The sequence below is a fragment of the Rhincodon typus genome, chromosome 3, assembly GCF_021869965.1.
Source record: "Rhincodon typus isolate 14 chromosome 3, sRhiTyp1.1, whole genome shotgun sequence".
NCBI classification, from domain to species: Eukaryota; Metazoa; Chordata; class Chondrichthyes; order Orectolobiformes; family Rhincodontidae; genus Rhincodon; species Rhincodon typus.
The window spans coordinates 12,206,069-12,218,312 of NC_063334.1; positions in this window are offsets into that span (position 1 = coordinate 12,206,069).

Here is a 12,244-nt window from a genome sequence, read left to right on the forward strand (position 1 = left end):
GCTGTGTTCATCCAGCTCTACACCTTGTTATCTCTGAAACTATCATAAACTCCTTTTCAAACTCTCCCCTTGCCTGAGGCTGGTGTCCCTCAGATTAAACCACTATAAGTCATTTCTTCCTAATGAGAAGGCAGCCCTATGGTCTGGTAAGACTACAGCAAAATTACCTTCGGTTTTTTATTTGCTGCCAGGCCACTTTATGTGCAGGAATGGACACGCAGCTCATTCTTCATATTAGGAGACATCTCAGAGTTCCTTACTCACTCTCTTAGTGCTCACTCACTTACTGTGGACTTCAATACTCACATCATCACTTCCTTGCTTTACCTGGTCTTGCTTTGCCTTTTGGTGCTTTATCCCTTTAGCCAGAGCTTAAAGACTCACAATGTTTATATCCTGCCCTGCCTTTTAGTGCTGACACCAAGACAGGTGGCTTTTCCTGGTGGTCAGTAGTGATCAGCAATTATCAGTCAAAGGGGTGAACCTGTTGCCGTGTGTCACCATACGACATCAGTCTCACACCCTTACTGTGGGCCCGCTGCACACCCAGTAAGTCAGGAGCGGCCTCCAGTTTTGGATTAGGGGCTTGGGCACATCTGTCAGCTGGTCAGGGTCAGGGGCGTCTGGGACGTGGGCCACAATCAGCCCTGTGGCTGTATAAACAATCCAGGCAGTCACAGGAAGACAGTCACAGGGTTGTACTGATATTAGTCGGGGGTCTTGCTCATTCACCAATCAGGCCTGTCTGGCTAAGTCGCTAATGGCATGGTCAGTCCCAAGGGCCAACTACCAAAAGTCAGGGGTGGGAGTTACCAGGGAACACCTTTGCGGATGGAAACTGAGGAACTTAATTTTGAAGATTGGCATCCGAATCCTAGGCTGAAGAAGGGCGTCATGGTGGCTCAGTGGTTAGCACTGCTGCCTCACAGCACCAGGGGCCCGGGTTCGATTCCACCCTGGGACGACTGTCTGTGTGGAGTTTGCACATTCTCCCTGTGTCTGTATGGGTTTCCTCCCACAGTCCAAAGATGTGCAGGCTAGGTGGATTGGCAATGTTAAATTGCCCATGGTGTTCAGGACGGTGTAGGTTAGGTGGGTTATAGGGGGATGGGTCTGGGTGGGATGTTCTGAGGTTCGGTGTGGACTTGTTGGGCTGAAGGGCCTGTTTCCACACTGTAGGGATTCTATGAAGAGATTACAATTATGAAGGGAGTAAACATGATATGTCAGGCGGTAAGATGATTGAGCATTGAAGGGGCAGGGGTAATGTCGGAGGTGGTGATAACAGTCAGCAGCACCCCAGCTTTCATGGAGGGCGTACAGTGGTGTTTTTTCACAATATGCCTGGGGCTCGGGAGTAAAGTGGGCAGATGAAGATTTAGATAGGCAGGGGACTTGGGGAAGTTCAAAGCCTATGACATTGACGGGGAATGTTTACATTTAGGGATCACCATTGTTCAGAGGCTGAGCCTGAGACTGTGTTTTGAGAGAAGTGATTGCTCTCCCCTTCCATCGTGCTGTAAATAACAAGTGCTCAATGGAGATGAAAATGGCTGCAAATTACACCCAGAACAGACAGGGTTAAGTATTTTGTTCTGTGAGGAAGGGACTTCCATTTCGAGCAATGTGCGGGTCTTCAAAGGACAACAACATTACGCAGACATCCATACACTAAATCTGAAACATACTTGTGGGTGGGTGCAGAAGAGTAGGGTGATATCAACCCCAAAACATCTGCTGAAAGTGAAAATTCCACAGCATGTCATGAAATGTACCATACACAGTCATAATCCTTTTTGGTCTTATAACTATGACACCAGTTTATAATTTTGCAATATCAGTTTGGAAATTGTCATTTAAAAATGTCACATTATAATTTTTTATATTGGAAAGGAAAATTAAACAAATACAGCAAATCCTTAAATATTACCCATAAAGAAATAAGAATGTTAATGACAAATGATCAGTCTGTGCAAAGAGTTCTCCTGTTATTCTTGATAATGTTTGGAACATTTCAAGATTTCTTCATTTTCCACGACAATAATAAATATCGAGCATAAACTTCATGATAACATTTTCAGGTAATGTTTCATGGCACCTTATGATAAACTAAATACAGTCTACTAAAACAATGATACAACAAATTAAAAACAATTGTGTGCTCAAAGTACATTGAGTTATATACACTAATTTGATCTGTCTGCTTATCGTTTACCTTCATTATGACTTCAAAAGGCTTTTTTGTGAGCGATTTTGTTCCTGGGCTGAAAATGACTTCAATGTAGAGTTGTCATTTTCATTGTTAGTAAATGTATTTTGTAACAGAAATGACACTAATGACTGGATACCAGATGTTGGAAAAAAGACATCAGAGGCAGTAACAAGAAATGGTTGACTCTGGTATTATCAGAATTACACTAGAATCGTCCACGTGTCTAATTTTGTATACAATATAACTCATGTTTTGTCATCGTTTCTGTTTTGTTTATATAACACTCAACTGAAAATGATTGCATTGCCTATTTTCCCAACAATGCAAAGTCAGTATCTCCCAAACCTAAACAAGAACATGAGATTTGCAAATTGGCATCTTCCCTAGATCAGTATTATTCACACTGAAACACCGAGAACAACCTTGGCTCACAGGCTTCTAAACTCTAATTGATAAATACAGATGAAGACCATCTTGGTTCATCAGTGCAGCAGAACCTGATTTTTCACAATTACAATACTCAACTCTGAAATTATTTCACGTTCCTACGACAATGAACGATAGGTATGGCAAATTATGTGAACCTTGGATGACCAGGGATATTATGACCTTGGTCAAAAAGAAAAACAAAGCATATGTAAGGTCAAGAAGAATGGGAATTGACGAAGCCCTTGAAGTATAGAAGGAAAGTAGGAAAGAAATTAAACAAGGAATTAGAAAGGCTAAAAGGGGTCATGGAAAGTCGTTAGCAACAGGATTAAGGAGAATCCAAAATGCTTTTTATACACATATAAAAAGGGTTGGCCCATCAAGGACAAAAGAGGGAATCTATGTGTGGAGACAGAAGAAGTAGGTGAGGTCCTAAATGAATACTTAATGCCGGTATTCACCAAAGAGAAGGAATTGATGGAGGATGATCTCAGGGAAAGGAGTGTTGTGTTTCTAAGCCAAGTTGCTGTTAAAAAGGAAAAGGTACATGTGTCTTAAAAAGAATTAATGTGGATAAGTCCCCAGGTCTTGATGGGATCTATTCCAGGATATTGAGGGAGGCAAGAGAGCTAATTGCTGGAGCATTGCCAGACATCTTTGTATCTTCTTTGGCCCCACAGGTGAGGTCCCAGAGGACTGGAGAATAGTTTATGTTGTCCCATTGTTTAAGAAGGGTAACAGATATAATCCTGGAAATTATACGACTGTGAGTCTCATGTCGGTGGTAGGGAAATTATTGGAAAAGATTCTCAGGCACAAAATCTATATGCATTTAGAAGCAAATTGACTTATTAGTGATAGACATTGTGGTTTTGTGTGGGGGATGTCGTGTCTCACTAACTTGATCAAGTTTTTTGAGGAGGTAACGAAGATGATTGATGAGGAAAAAGTGGTTGTTGGTGTCTATGTGGATTTCAGTAAAGCCTTTGACAAGGTCCCACATGGCAGACTGGTACAAAAGGTGAAGTTACATGGTGTCAGGGGTGAGCTGACAAAACTGGCTTAATCATAGGTGAAACAGGATAGAGATGGAAGAATGCATTTTGGAATGGACGGTTGTGACTAGTAGTGTTCCACAGGGATCAGTGCTGGGACGTCTGCTGTTTGTGGTCTACATAAATGATTTGGAGGAAAATGTAGCTGGGCTAATTAGTAAGTTCGCAGATGATACAAAGATTGGTGGAGGTGAGGATAGTGAGGAGGATTGTCAGATGATACAGCAGGATGTAGATCAGTAGGAGGCATGGGCAGAAAAATGGCACATGGAATTTAATCCAGACAAATGTGAGGTGATGCATTTTAGAAGGACAAGAACAGGTGGAAATTATACACTGAATGGCAGAACCCTAAGGGGTATTGATATGCAGAGGCATCTGAGTGTGCAGGTCCACAGATCACTGAAGGTGGTAGCGCAGATAGATAAGGTAGTAAAAGAGGCTTATTGTATGCTTGTCTTCATTGGAAGGGGCATTGAGTGTAAGGATAGACAAGGTATACTGCAACTTTATAGAACTTTAGTTAGGCCACAGTTGGAATATTATGTACAGTTCTGGTCACCACACTACCAGAAGGATGTGGATGCTTTGGAGAGGGTACAGAAAAGGTTAATCAGGATGTTGCCTGGTATGGTGGATTTTAGCTATGAAGAAAGGTTGGATAAGGCTCAGAGATAGTAAGAACTGCTGATGCTGGGTTTGTTTTCACTGGAATGCAGGAGGTTGAGGGGTGACCTGATAGAAGCTTATAAGATTGTAAATGGCATGGATAGAGTGGAAAGTATGAGGCATTTTCTCAGGGTGGAGGGGTCAATTACTAGTGGACACATGTTCAAGGTGGGAGGGGGGGGGAGTTTAAAAGAGATGTGTGAGGCAGATTTTTCACACAAATGGTGGTGACCGCCTTGAACATGCTGCCAGAGGAGGTGGTGGAAGCAGACTCAATAGCAGGATTCAAGAAGCATCTGGACAAATAAATTAATAGGAAGGGAATAGAGGGATAGGGATCCTGTAAGTGAAGACAGTTTTAGTATGGAAGGGTAAAATGTGTCAGTGCAAGCTTGGAGGGCTAAATGGCCTGTTCCTGTTCTGTTTTGTTCTTATTCTTGTTCTTTGTTCTTTGCTTGTCACCTCCACTATTTTATTTTCCAGGAATTCTTCCAACATTATGATTATTTTCATGTCAATGTCCTGATATTTGACTTTTATGAAATTGCACCTAAGTGCTGCACATTATCTGAAAAGAAAGAATGTGTAGGTTTACAGGAAAATGGCAGAAAAATAGTAATAAGTAAGCTGCTCATTCAGAGAGCTGGTGCAGACATGATGGAGCGAATGGCTTTGTTCTGCATTGAGACATTTCTGTGATTCTGTGATACTCTTGCAATTTAATTTAATGTAGACCTCTGCATTCACCATTTCCATACCCTTAAATATATATGATTCTTAGACTATATTTCACATGTTTCCCTTCACAGAGAGAAGACCAGTCTTTCTGATACAAACTTTTAACACTATTGTGAGGTATTAGCCATGCAACTATTCTCTGGAATATTCGTGACCAAAACTGGATACAATAGAACTTGAATATATATCGTGCCTTTCAACTCAGAATTTCCCAAGATGCTTTCTAACCAATGAAAGTTCCTTCAAGGTGTAGCCAGTATTATTTAAAAAAGGAACAAAGGAGCTAATTTGTACGCATCGAGGGTGTTGAATCTTCACTAAGGAGACTGGAACAGGAATTGGAACTGTTTTACAGTGTATAACACGTCTCCAGTTATTCAATTGATTAAAGTTAAGATCTCCATGGGGGTGAGACCACAGTTGATTTGGAGATAGGTTCACTGTGTCTTTTTTTGAGCCGAAGGGGACAGGAACAGAGATAGGTCAGATGAAATGACGGACTGACTTGGACTCTGAATGGCAGCTATTGCTCGTGACTGCTGGTTCCCTTACAAAAGAAATCTGTTGATTGTGTGCAAAAATGAACAATGCATGGGATGAAACACTCAATGAGCTCATGAGGTGTTTTCTTACTGTCTCTATGTACTAGCGTCTTGTCTTTTCACTACCTGAATGATGACACTTCAAGACACATTTTTGGTTTTTACCTTATTGCTGCCTGCCAGAAGAGATGTTGTAAGAGATAATGGGAGCCTCCTGGATGAGGTTACAGACCAGCTGAACTATGAGGAATTGGAAGCCATTCCTGTTGATGAATCTCACTGGGCAGATACTGGGGATCCTGTTGGTCAGATGGGTATCCTGGATCTGGGGGAATGTAACAATGGTGGGAAAATCCAGCACCCACTGTGTCTACAAGACCCATCTGTCATAAAATGATTGTATTCTCTGGCAAATAGGGCATCAGTGACTAGCTAGATACAGCACTGTGCAACCAATAGCAAAATGTCTCTAAGATTTACCGCTAACACTTTGGAGGAGCCAGAGGCAAAGAATTTCAAATCCACAGTGAGCTTGATGGCCACTGGCAGGATGCAGTGATCAATACTGTATGTAGTGATGAGATGTCTGGGACTATCTATATCTGGTAAGTCACCGTCTCCTGTGGCACTGGGTCCTTGTCAGTTCTGGTTAGATGGATGTGCAGTGGTAGATCCTGTGTGAGGGTATGATCTCCATTCCTTCCTGCCTCTCCCTTTCCTCTCCCATTCCCTTCTTTTGCCCAGGTCTCCATCATTCCTGCTGCCAGGAGGAGTTATCCCTCCATTGAGCCAAAAGTTCAAGGTTTGTGACCATATAGACAATTGCAACCTTCCTTGTGGACAGTTGAGTATCTGATTGTGATTGACAGCCTTGTCCCTGCTCTTTTACACCTGTGTTTCCAAGGCAATGGTAAACCTGCTCAATGCCAAAGTGCTGACTGCCCACCCTATCCAACACCTTTGCAATACCAGGGACATGCATCTCCCTCTGTACTGCTGGCCTGGTTACCGGGCCAAAACTTTTCCCTGGGAAGCCAGGGCTGGCTTTCCACTTTGTATCCACTTCCCTTCAGCTGGTTAATACCAGTCATATTATGCAACTCATGTACCCTATAAAGTGTTGCACATCTTCTTTTAACAAGTTTATAATGAGCCCTTTGACAATTACATTTGACCTTAACTGGGAAGTGGTTTGGATGGCTCTTCTGCCCCTTCCCAACAATGGTGAATATTTACATAACTAAGATGAACATGTGTGGGAAGTGTCATCAGCACTGGGAACAGCATCCTGAAACTGAGACTTTGGCTGGACGTGTCCTTTCCCATCTTTGATGAGGTTGGAAAACTCAGCCTGAGATGTCTTCACTCTCAACTGTTAGCCTCCTCACCTCCATTTCTGCTTTGTTCCCTTTTCTTCATTTCTGAGTCCTTCATAGGAAACAAAAATTTAACCTACTTGATATTTGAAAACAAAACAAATTACAATGAAGAAAAGCACTATCCATCTTTCGCTATCATGGTGGTGGACAGGAGCTTCCTGTTTTATGAATGTCTGACTTACGAATGTGATCCCATACAGGGGTATAATTTTAAAGATTCAACATATGACATTTTCTTGTAGTTATAATGGCTATTTTACATTGTCCTGCATTGTGTTCTTTTTTGCGTACAGTGTGACTTGCGAACAGACTCCAGATAGAACACATTCACAACCTGCAGACTGCCTGTAGTGGCATTGGCATAAACAGAAAATACTCCAGATGCCACTAATCTGAAACAAAAATAGAAAGTGTTGGAGAAATTCAGCAGGTCTGGCAGTATCTGCGGGGAGACTGACAACATCTCAAGTCCAGTCTGACCGAAGAAGTGTCTTTCAGATGCAAAACATTAACTCTGTTTGTCTCTTGACAGATGCTACCAAACTGGTAGTGGGCTGAGTTTGAAATGAACATCATAGAGTTACATCACAGGAGAACTATAAGTTCATTACTGTCAAATCTTGATTTTATAGTAAATATCAATAAAGTAAGCTTAAGGTATGGCAGGACAGCTTAGCCGTGCAGAATACCCATCTTGTGGCATATGGGCAATCTTGGACATCTTATGTGACCTAGATGAACACATGTGTAGGAAGGGGTTGTACCCTGAGTGATAGCTGGTGTCATTGGGTTACATCCAAAATTCTTGGAAGTTACATGGATAGCACATTCATGGAGATTGTTACACCTTAGGTTAGGTGTATGCAAGCAAATAGGAAATGGGTAATCATTAGACAGTCCAATAGAATCAGGTTGGTAGTGCAAGAGCCCATTGTATTCCCATTTGGCCCATCAAATCCACACCGACACTCCAAAGAGCATCCTACCTCCACCCACCCTATCCCCGTATTTTCCATAGCCAATCCACTTAACCTGCATATCTTTGGACTGTGTGAGGAAAGCTGAGCACTCAGAGGAAACCAACAGAGACACAGGATGAATGTGCAAACTCCACACAGACAGTTTCCTAAGGCTGGAATCGAACTTGGATCCTATTTTCAGCCTTTCTTTGTTTCTAAAAGGAGGACTAAGACCAATTTAGAGATTGTTGGAGATTTACAAATGTACACAGGAGCCATGGCTGAGGTATTAAATGAATATTCTACTGTTGCCTTGACCTTAAAAGCAGATGTTACCCAGGTGATGGTGACAGAGCAGGAAACTCAGTCAGCAGAGAGGTTCAAATTAATAAGAATGCAGAATTGGTTAAGTTGTTGGAACTTAAGAGTTGGTGAGACACTTGAACCAAATCTGATGTATCTGAGGACATTGAAGAAAGTGAGAGTGGAAAATGCAAAGGCACTGGCAATATTCTTTCATTCTTTCCTGAACCTTTCAGTGGTGCCTTTGGTGATCTGCAAACATTACACCCTTGTTCAAAAAAAGGTTGTAAAGATAAGCCCAGCAGTAATGGAGCAGTCAGTTTATCTTCAGTGGTGGGGAAACCACTAGAAACATGAACAAAAACAAAGTCGCTGGAAAAGCTCAGCAGGTCTGGTAACATCTGTGAAGAAAGAAACAGAGTTAACGTTTCGGGTCCGGTGACCCTTCCCCAGAACTCAAATTCTGGGGAAGGGTCACCGGACCCGAAATGTTAACTCTTTTTTTCTTCACAGATGCTGCCAGACCTGCTGAACCTTTCCAGCGACTTTGTTTTTGTTCCTGATTTACAGCATCCGCAATTCTTCCTGTTTTTATTAGAAACACGAATTTGGGATGAAATTATTAATTACACGGACAAATGTGGGTCAATGAGGGAGAGACAGCAGGGATTTGTTAATTGCAAATCATGTTTAATTAACTTGCTGGAGAACTTTGAAGGGTCAACAGAAAGGGTTCATGAGGGTAATTCTGCTGATGTAATGAACATGGACCTTCTAAATGGCATTTGATATAATCCTTTACAACAGACATTAGAAAACGTATAGCTCATGGGATTAAATGGACAACAGCAACGTGGTTACAAAATACGCTGTGTGATAGAAAACAGAGCAATGGCTAACGGATACATTTTGGGCTGGAGGAAGGGTTGTACTAGATCTCCCCAGGGGTCAGTGTTGGCACCTTTGCTTTTCCCAATATATGTTAATGATTTGGACCGTGTTGTACAGGGGAAACTGTCAATGTTTGCAGACATAATAAAATAAAACTTGAACACATTGTAAACTGTGAGAAGGACAATGGGATCTTTCAAAATGACATTAACAAGTCGATGGCATAGGTGGAAAAGGGGCAAATGGAGCTCAATGTGAAGAAGTGCAAGATGATACATTTTGGTAGAAAGAACATAGAGAGACAAAATAAAATAAAGGATAATAGTCTAATATGTGTACAGAAACAAAGTGACCTGTGTGTATAAGTCCATAAATCAGTAAAGATGGCAGGTCAGGTGGAGAGAACAGTTAATAAAGCTTGCAGTGTCCTGGGCTTTGTTAACAGGGGCAAAGAGCATAAAAGTAGGGACATTATGTTGAAATTGTATAAAACACTCGATAAGCACAAGCTGGAATATTGTGTGCACATACAGACAGAGACACAACTTGATTTCATAGAACCATAGAATTGACACAGTGTGAAAGCAGGCTGTTTGGCCCATCAAGTCCACACTGACCCTCTGAAAAGCATTGCACCCAGACTCACCCTTGTGCCCTATCCCTGTAACCCAGCATTAACCCCATGGCTTAATCCACCTAGTCTACATATCCCTGGAAACTAAGGGCAATTTAGTATGGCCAATCCACCTAATCTGCACATCTTTGGACTGTAAGAGGAAACTGATCCATCCAGAGGAAACCCACACAAACACAGGAGAATGTGCAAACTTCACACAGACAGTCACCCAAAGCTGGAATCAAACCTGGGTCCCTGGCACTGTGAGGCAGCAGGGCTAACCACTGAGCCACCGTGCTGCCCAAAATAAAGTGTCAAAATGATCTGAACAAACATGAAAATTAGAATTGTAATTACATTCTGTAATAGCTGTTACTTTCCACAAACAAACTTGATTTAACATGTCGTGACATTTTTAGACTGAAGAATTTACAGCAACTTCTGTTTGAAAGTGCCAAGTGGGTGCTGTATCTCAGCCTCCTCCTGAGATCCCCAGCATCTCAGGTACCTGTCTTCAGCTAATCTGATTCACTACACAGGATATCAGAAAATGGCTGAAAGCACTAGATATGGAAAAAGACTGTGGGTCCTGGCAATATTCCAGCAGAAATATGAAGCCTTATGCATCAGAGCTAGGTGCACTACTAGCCAAGCTCTTTTAGATTGCTACAACAGTGGCATTTACCTGGCAATGTGAAAATTGTCCAGGTATATCCTGTTCACATGAAGGCAGATGAATCCAACCTAGCCAATTACCATCTCATTAGTTGACTCTCAATCATCAGCAAAGTGATGTATGGTGTTGTCAACAGTGCCAGAGCTGTGAACTCAGCAGCAGAAGTGAGGATGACAACCCTTGACATCAAGGCTGCATTTGACTGAGTGTGTCATCAAAGAGCTGCAGCATAACTGGATCCTCTGTTTGGAATCATAATTGGCACATAGGAAGGTGGCCATAATTGTTAGAGGTCAGTTATCTCAGCTCCAGGAATTCCTCCTGGTAGTGCCCTGGGCCCAATCATCAGTATCTGCTTCATTAATGACCTTTCCTCCAACATAAGGTCAGAAATGAGGATATTTGCTGATAACTGTATAATCTTCAGAAGTATTGGCAACTCCTCAGATACTGAAGCAGTTCATGTCCAAATACAAGAGGATCCAGCCAACACCAGTCTTGGCCTGGCAGCGTCAGTGAAGAACAAATCAGAGTTAATGTTTCGGCTCTGGTGACCCTTCCTCAGAACCGGAGAAGGATCCCCGGACCCGAAACGTTAACTCTTCTTTTTCTTCACAGATGCTGCCAGGCCTGCTGAGCTTTTCCAGCAACTTCAGTTTTTGTTCCTGATTTACAGCATCCACAGTTCTTTCAGTTTTTATCAGTCTTGGCCTGATACATGACAAGTGATATTCATGCCACACAATAAGCAGGCAAAACTCATGTCCAACAAGAGAGAACCTAAGCATTGTCCCTTGACATTCAGTAACACTAACATCACTGAAACTCCATGCCACCATCCTGGAGGTTAACATAGATCAGAAACTGAACTGGACTAGCCATAAGAATGTTGTGGCTGCAAAAACAAAATAGAGCTTGGGAATTCCACAAAGGGAAACTCACTTCTTGAGTGCTCAAAACTTGTTCACTATCTACAAGCTACAAGTCAGGAATGTGGTGGAACACTCCACACTTGCCTGAATGAGTACAGCACCAACAAGCTTTATACAATTTAGGAAAAAGCAAGCTGCTTGACTGGCACCACATAGAATGCTTCAAGTGTTTGCTCCTTTCACCAGTGCACAGTGTAATAAGATGCACTGCAACAATTCACCAATGCTCCTTAGAGAGCACCTTCCAAACCAGCAGTCTCTTCAATCTGGAAGGACGCCAGTACGTGAAGGTTCCCTTCCATCCCATACACCATGCTGACTTGGAACTATGGAACCGAGTCTTCACTGTCTCTGGTGAAAACCCTGGACCTTCATCCATGTCAGATTTTTGGGTAATAGCTACATTGTGAGAACTGTAGTAGTTCAAGAAGGCAGCTCATCCCTATCTTCTCAAGGATAACTCCGGATGAGCAATAAATGCTTGTTCAGCCAGCGGCCTCCACATCCTGTAATTGAATAGTTTTTAAAGTTACAGTTGTGCAATTTTGATCTTTGGATAGATAGCAACAGGAATGAGGGCTCTTGTGATGCAATGGTAATGTCCTTACCTCTGAGCCAGGAAGCTTAGGTTCATGTCCCACCTCTTCCAGATATGTGTAACAACATCCCTATCCAGGCTGCTTTGAAAATATCTAAATACAAATTCTGTTTCTGCCTACACGAACATTAATCTAACCAAGAACAAAATAGGAAGGAGAGGCAATGCCCTAGTGACATTATCACTAGACTGAGCAAGCCACTCAGTTCAAGGGCAGCGAGGGACAGACAATAAATGCTGGCCAG